Here is a 7,766-nt window from a genome sequence, read left to right on the forward strand (position 1 = left end):
CCTTGAATATTTAGTTTTAGCACTGGGCGAGAATCTAAATTTAAAGTCAGCATAGCCCAATCTACACCTGTGGAGCCTAATCCCCTGGAACCTCTTTCTATACTACTACTGGAAAATTTATCATGTAGGCTGGGTATTATTAATAACTGTGCTATCCTGGTGAAATTACTGATATACCCTTTGGAGAACTAGCTATAATTTTTATTTCACCTTCATAATTGGGATCAATTACTCCAGGACTTATCATAAGTCCTTTTAGAGTAGAAGAACTGCGTCCCAACAATAAGCCTACTGTTCCTTGGGGAAGAGGTCCTTTTACTCCTGTGGGAATTATTTGAACTCCTATCTCTGGAGTTAGTACTGCTCTGGTGGAGGCGCAGATGTCCAACCCTGTGCTCCCTCTGGTTCGTCTGATGAGAGATCTGATGGATAATGTGTCCTGGGCACTACCCTGATGGTGTTGCTGGGTTCCTCCATGGTGTTTCTGGGTTCCTCCAGTGCCCAGTGTGGTCGTGGGCCCCGGAGCATTGGGCCCCCCTGTCCATTTTTTGGCAATGGAGCCCGATGCCTTTCTCCACGATATCATGGGTAAACACCTGGTCCTTGTCCGTTTTTTGGTAATGGAGTACCCTCTATGGTGGTTTGAGAACGGCATTCATTAGCCCAATATCTCCCTCTATGGCATTGTGGGCAAATACCCAGTATTCTATTCCTTTGATACCTAGTTTTGTTAAACCCTCCTCCTATGGGGCAATTCCTTTTAAAATGTCCTGTTTGTTCACAATTGTAGCATGTTTTTGGCCTGGCATCTAAAGCCTGTTGTACTGCAGCTGCCAAGACTTGCCCTTGTTCATTAATGTCTCTACATAATTTAATATGTGTGTTTAAATCTCCATGTTTCCATTGTCTAATGACCTCTCTGCACCAATGATTTGCTTGGTCATAAGCCAGTTGTTTAATTAATGGCATTGCTTGTTCTGTATCCCCAAAAACTCTGGTAGCTGTTTGAATAAGCCTATCTACAAATTCAACGTAAGGTTCATTAGCTCCCTGTATTACCTTAGATAATTGACCTTGTAAATCTCCATGTCCTTGTAAAGTCTTCCATGCCCTGACTGCATCTGCAGCAATTTGTGCATATATAGCAGGATCATATTCAATTTGTTGACCCTCATAAGGTCCCTTTCCTAACACCCTAAGTTTCTTTGAGGGTAACCGGCTGCTGCATTTCGCCTAGCCGTCTCCATGCAAAATTCCTCATTGGCAACAACCTTCCATAACACATATTGTCCTCCATTTAGCACAGATTTACACATGCTAGCCCAATCTGCTGGCGTCATTTCCAAGTTGGTAATGGATTCGACCATGCTTACAGTGAAGGGTGCTTGAGGACCATAGGTCGTTACAGCCTCCTTTAACTGCTTCACTGTTTTAAAATCTAAAGTACGGTGAATTTGCTGCCCTCCTGCCTGCTCAAGTACAGGGCATGCTAATCTTTGAGGTCCTGTCTCAGCATCCCATCTATCAACTACGGGGGTTGAGGGCCACTCAGCTATCTCTATAGGTGGAGCTGTTGGTTGAATTACGCCCTCTGGTGATAGAACGGTGTTAGTAGCAGCCTCCTGTTGTAGCTTTTTCCCTAATAGCCCCTTTTCCTTTAAATTTTCTTACTCTGTCTGACTAGCTCAATACACCTTCTCTTTTGCTTGATCTAAAAAGTCTTTCTCCATGGTCTGAACCTCTAACAATTTACTTAACACTCTTTCAGTTTGTTTTTTACTAATTTCTAATCTACTATAAAGATAACGCAACCCAATAAGATAACACAAAACAAAACCGAAACAGAATGAAACAAAAACAGAACAAAAAATCGTTGTATCAGTTTTCCTATTTTCTTGACATGTGCATTTGTGGTCTATTTCTATTTCTTCCTCAGGGGTGAACAACTTCAAACCTTGAGCCAACCATTTTTCCCAGTTTGCCTGAGAAAGTTCTAGGGATAGGCAGCTTGAAACAAAAACAAAACAAATCAAAACAAGAACACATTGTTTTTTGAAATGGTCACCCATTCTCTCGCCTTCCCTTAGGGGCGAGCAATTTCACTTACCCCCCCAGCTTCAGGCGTTCCCCGCAGGGGCCACCAAATGCTACAGTCTGGCTGGGCACAAATCACGAGCCAGTGAAGCAGGAACAAACTTTATTTCTGAACTCCACCAGCACACTCCACACAGGATCCTGGGAAATCTGCCGAATGCCACGCGGCTCGTCCAGCAACCCGCAGCCGGAAGATATCCCTCCTCCAGCACTTCCCCAACCAATGTGAACTCTCCGAGAATCCCCGCGAGAGCTCAACTGGAACTCAGCGGGAACTCCACGAGAACTCGCTGGCGTCACCTCTCAACCACTACTTCTGGCAAAAATGCCATGCCTCATCCCGACTTGGCTGTGGCCCTCAACACTAACCCCCACTCTAGATCCTACTCCTTCTTCCTAATTGGATCTCCTATAACAGAAATATCCAGAAACCTAGTATGTCAGAATTTATTTACGTTTTTAAACTGCTGGACCATATCATGAAAAAAAAATTAATTATCACCTTTAATCCCAAATATGCCACCTTTATTCCCAAGAGTCTTCTGTTATATTTAAAGAGGTTTTTCAGTATTCTATGATTTTTTTTTAAACCTGTGTATTTTGTCTTCTCATGATAAAAATTCAAAGGTCAGGACTGGGGTTGTGGCTCAGTGGCAGAGCGTTTGCCTAACATGGGTTCGATCCTTAGCACCACATAAAAATAAACAAAATAAAGGCAGTCGGTAATCTACAACTACAAAAAAATTAAATAAATAAAGGTCCACAACAACTAATAAAATATTTTTTAAAGAGGGGGCGGCTGTGGCTGTGGCTCAGTGGTAGAATGCTTGCCTCGCACGTGTGAGGCACTGGGTTCGATCCTCAGTACCACATAAAAATAAATAAATAAAATAAAGATGTTGTGCCCATTTACAACTAAAAATTTTTTAAAAAAAAATACAAAGGACAGGGGCTGGGGATGTGGCTCAAGTGGTAGTGTGCTCGCCTGGCATGCACGGGGCTCTGGGTTCGATCCTCAGCACCACATAAAAATAAAATGAAGATGTTGTGTCCACCGAAAACTAAAAAAATATACATTAGAAAAAAAATACATTGGTTATACAGCCACGTTTATACATAGGGCCAATGTGATCCTGCAATCTCATAGGGCCAATGTGATCCTGCAATCTGTACACGTGGAAAAATAAGATTACGTATCCCATTTGAATCAAATGTATGATACGTCAAGATCATTGTAATATTTTAAGCAACTAATAAAAAAATTAAAAAAAATACAAAGGACAAGTGACTCGGGAGGCTGAGCAGAACCCTTATTTTGAACCCTTATGACAACTGGTGGTACTTTTATGTCCCATTTTAGAAATGAGGGGACCAAGGTTCAAAGAGGTTATGTAAGTTGCCTAAGGTCTCAGAGCTGGTCAGCAAGAATCAACCTAAACCCAGAAGGCTCTGGAGCTCCCTCTGCTCTGAGGAGCAGATTTTAGGATCCCTAAGGAGCTTCCTGAGGGGTGCTGGTCGTCTAGCCTGGAAAAGGAGGAATGGGTAGAAAATGAAGCTCCATCTAACCAAAGAGAGCATGCTTTGCCCAGAAGAAAATCCACCAGTTTCTCCCAATGATTCTATTTTGAAAGATGAATAATCTCAGAATACCCTCTAACTGCCTTGTAGGGGTCAGGCTCTATGCAAGGTGTTAGCTGTGTGGGCCTGGCTGCATTCAGAGTGTGACAAGAGAGCTGTGTCACAAGTTTGTGTGCAAACAAGCAGGGCCATTGGGGCACAGGGCTGGGCCACATTTCCTCTCCTTCCTGTGAGGCAGAATGCCTTCCAGTTTAAATGCTGCTTCAAATTCCCCACCTAAACATTACTGTCTTAGGGTTTTTGGGGGAAGCTCTCCTTAGATAGAATCAGTGTCCAGATTGGTTGTTGTGGACCTTTATTTATTTATTTAAAAATTTTTCTGTAGTTGTAGATATACCAACTGCCTTTATTTTGTTTATTTTTATGTGGTACCAAGGATCGAACCCAGTGCCTCACACATGCTAAACAAATACTAAAGTCTTACCATTCAGAGATGCTGAAGGAGAGCTCAGTTACCAACTTTTTCTGTTTTCTTCTTTTGTTTGTGGTGCTAGGGATCAAATCCAGGGCCTGGTGCATGATGACCGATGACCACATGTTTGACCATTGAGCAACCTGCTATCCTCCCAGGACTGCTCTACCACTGAGCTACACCCCTAGTTTTTTTTTTAATCCTTTTATTTTGAGAAAGTGTCTCACCACGTTGCCCAGGCTGGCCACAAACTTGTGATCCTCCTGCCTCAGCTTCTCAAGTTGCTAGGATTACAAGCATGAGCCACTGCGCCTGGCTCCTCTTCTGGTTTTTAGAGAGCAAGTGGAACTAGAGTTTTTTCAACATGAAAACACATTATTTGGGCTGGGGATATAGCTCAGTTGGTAGAGTGCTTGCTTTGCAGGTTCAATCCCCAGCACCACACACACACACACACACACACACACATTATTGGGTCCTGCTGAGAAGCTGTCCATTTTCTTAGAAGAAGTGACTTGGGGTGCCTCTCCCCAAGATCTCAGTCCTGGCACGGTGCTGTTGTTTTTGCCAGTTCCGTTCTTGGCAAGGCAGTGAGTTCAGAGACAAAGGACAAAAAAGAAAAGAGAAAATGAAACTTAGAGAAAAGGACTTTTTTTTTTTTTTTCCAGAATGAGGACTTGCTGGAGAGTGAGAGAACACATGGGAAGAAATGTGGAAGAGAGAAAAGAGCTCATAGAGACTCTCAGGGAGAAGTGGGGCCAAGAGTTGTGTTTTAGTTAGTGCTCTGGACAGACTGAGCCACCAGGGGCCTTGATTATAACAGGGTTTCAGCACAACCAGGTCAGTTGGGTCGGAAGCATTTGGTGGATGTGCAACTGAAGACTGTGAGGAAGCAGCTATGGAAGGCTAGTGTAGTTGTGGAGGACCTCCCACTGGAGATGGGATTTGGGCTGAATCTTGACAGGTAAGATTTCCTTATGGGGAGAGGGTAGAACGGGCATGGGGAAGAGGTCAACCAAAACTAGGGACCGGGGTGATGGTGAGCACCAAGGGCAAACAAACTAGAATAAATTGAGATGCTCACCCTGCACCCTGATGGGGCCAAGCACGCAGGTGCTCGCTGTATCAACACACGTGAGGGTTATGAGCTACCTCATTTTCTACATCCTTTCCCACAGCCAAATTTATGACTTTCCTGGCTTCCCCATCTTGGCAAACAGCATATGTTAGGAAACTGGGCACCATCCTCCACCTCTTCCTCATCCTCATCTCTGCACAGCTACCTGTCAATCCCACCCCCATGCTGTCTCCTAGCCCATCCCACCAATTTTCCATGCTAACCCAGAGGGATCCCTCTAAAGCACATGCCACCTCACCCTTCTGAGGCTTAAAAATCTTGGTTAAGGGAAAAGACAGTATGAATGCTGCGTGCAGTGGAGCACCCCTGTGATCCCAGCAGCTGGAGGCAGGGGGAGGGCAAGTTCAAAGCCAGTCTCAGCAATTTAATAAGGTCCTAAACAACCTAGGGAGACCCTGTCTCAAAATAAAAAATAATAGGGCTGGAGATGTGGCTCACTGGTTAGGTCCCTCTAGGTTCAATTCCTAGTACAAAAAAATAAAAAGATCATATGGAAGGTTAAGGGAAAGCTACAGTGGTCAGACTGTGACTAGAACAGTGAAACAGAATATGGTTCAGAAACACTTGGCTCTCTAAGGGTATTTACTAGTAAAAGATAAATTATGATCCACAAAAGTATTTGCACCATATATGACAGACAAAATATTAATTGCCTTGAGATACATATATGCATTTCTACAACCCAGTTTTAAAGAGGCCAGGAATCAGATCAAGAGGAAAATGAACCAGGGACAATTAGTGCCTCTCAGAGAAAAAACACATGACTATATGTGGGTAAAGATGCTCAAGCTTACTCCTAAGAGAAACACAGCTTCATGTTAAAGTGAAAGGCTATTTTTCACCTATCCAATTAACAATGATAAGAAAAATGTCTGAGGTGGCTGGGGTTTAGCTCAGAGGGGGCTCTAGACTAGATGTTTAAGGACCTGGGTTGTATCCCCAGCACAATCTGATAATAAATTGTTCTTGTAAGGGTATAAAGAAATTCAGACATTATAGAGGGGTGGGGTGTAAATTAATCATACACAGGTAGTGGCTAACACAGAAGGTCCCCGAATTTCAATGATTTGATTCACCATTTTTGAACTTCACCATGTGCAAAGGCAATATACCTTCAGTAGAAAGCATATTTAGAAACTTGGATTTGTACCTTTGCCTCGACTAGCAATATGCGGTAAGATCCTCTCGCCATGCCAGACAGTAGCAGCAAGCGCAGCTCCCCAGCAGCCCTGAAGTCACCAAGGGGAGCAACTAGCCCTCTACAGTGTTCAGTGTAGATAAGCAGTGATGGTAGGTGAGGTATGTTACTTCCAACTTAAGATGGGTTATGAGACACCATAAGCCCAGGGGCACTATAGAGCAACATCTACACTTTAATTAGTGGTCCCATTTCTGGTAATTTTCAGGTAAGTCAAGGATATATATACATTGTGGCATTGTTTGTAATAGTAAAAGATAAGAAGTGGCTCAAATGTCATACAGGAAATTCTTAAAAAAAAAAAGTGGTACATGCAGCCAATGCAATACCATGTAGCTGAGAATAGGGACACTTTCCTTGTGTGCTATGACAAAATGATCCCCCCAACATTATTGCATAAAAAAGCAAGAGGCCTTCAGGAAGGGGACATGGGGACTGGATAGCTGCGTTCAGAGACTCCCATTCCAGATGATCTCTACAGCTGATAACAAACCCGATTTCCTCTTCCACTAGGGCATACATAGTACTCTTTTGACAGAACTCATTTGGAGACTGTGGGCTTGCCTCTGACATGCAGCCAGTGCAGCTGGCTGAACCACAGAAACCCCCATGTGCCAACTTCAATGCTTTCCCCCCCTCTGGCTTGAATGGAATGGTACTGAGTCCCAGGGTGACTATGTCAATCCCATGTTAAAATGAAATCACACAAAGAAAGGGACGTGGGTCCCTGAGTTCCTGCCTGGAGAACCTCCACCTGTGAGGAGCAATTTGAGCAGGGACTTGATTACCTTCAGTCACTGGAACTTTGCGGGGATTCTCTCTTACAGAACCTCTGTGACAATATCCTTTTGCTATCAGGTTAGCTCTTGAAAACAAAGCAAAACAAAAATCATACCCACACGTTCTGTCAGCCCTTGTATCAACATTTGTGCCTGGTACTTGATAAGTGAGCCTCCACCAACGGCTGGGGTGTCAGCTCCAGGGGATCAAGCATCACTTAGCTCCCTGGACACTCGTTGCCTAGATGTGCCCCTTTCCTGGGCTTCTCTGTGTGTCAGAACAGTTCTCTTTACATAGCTCGCTGAGCCACATCTTCAGCCCTATTTTGTAGAGACAGGATTTCACCGGCTTGCTTAGCAGTGGAGGTTGGCTTTGAACTCAGGAACCTCATTGTCTCACCCCATTCTCTCAGCCTCTGGAGCCACCGGGATTACAGGTATACAAGCTGGGCATTTCCTTGGGCTTTTGCTAACATGGATCTGGTTGAACTACACACATTTGACCCT

The sequence above is a fragment of the Marmota monax genome, unplaced genomic scaffold (assembly GCF_021218885.2).
Source record: "Marmota monax isolate L192 unplaced genomic scaffold, Marmota_monax_Labrador192_F-V1.1 WCK01_AAM20220418_F8-fsc00092, whole genome shotgun sequence".
NCBI classification, from domain to species: domain Eukaryota; kingdom Metazoa; phylum Chordata; class Mammalia; order Rodentia; family Sciuridae; genus Marmota; species Marmota monax.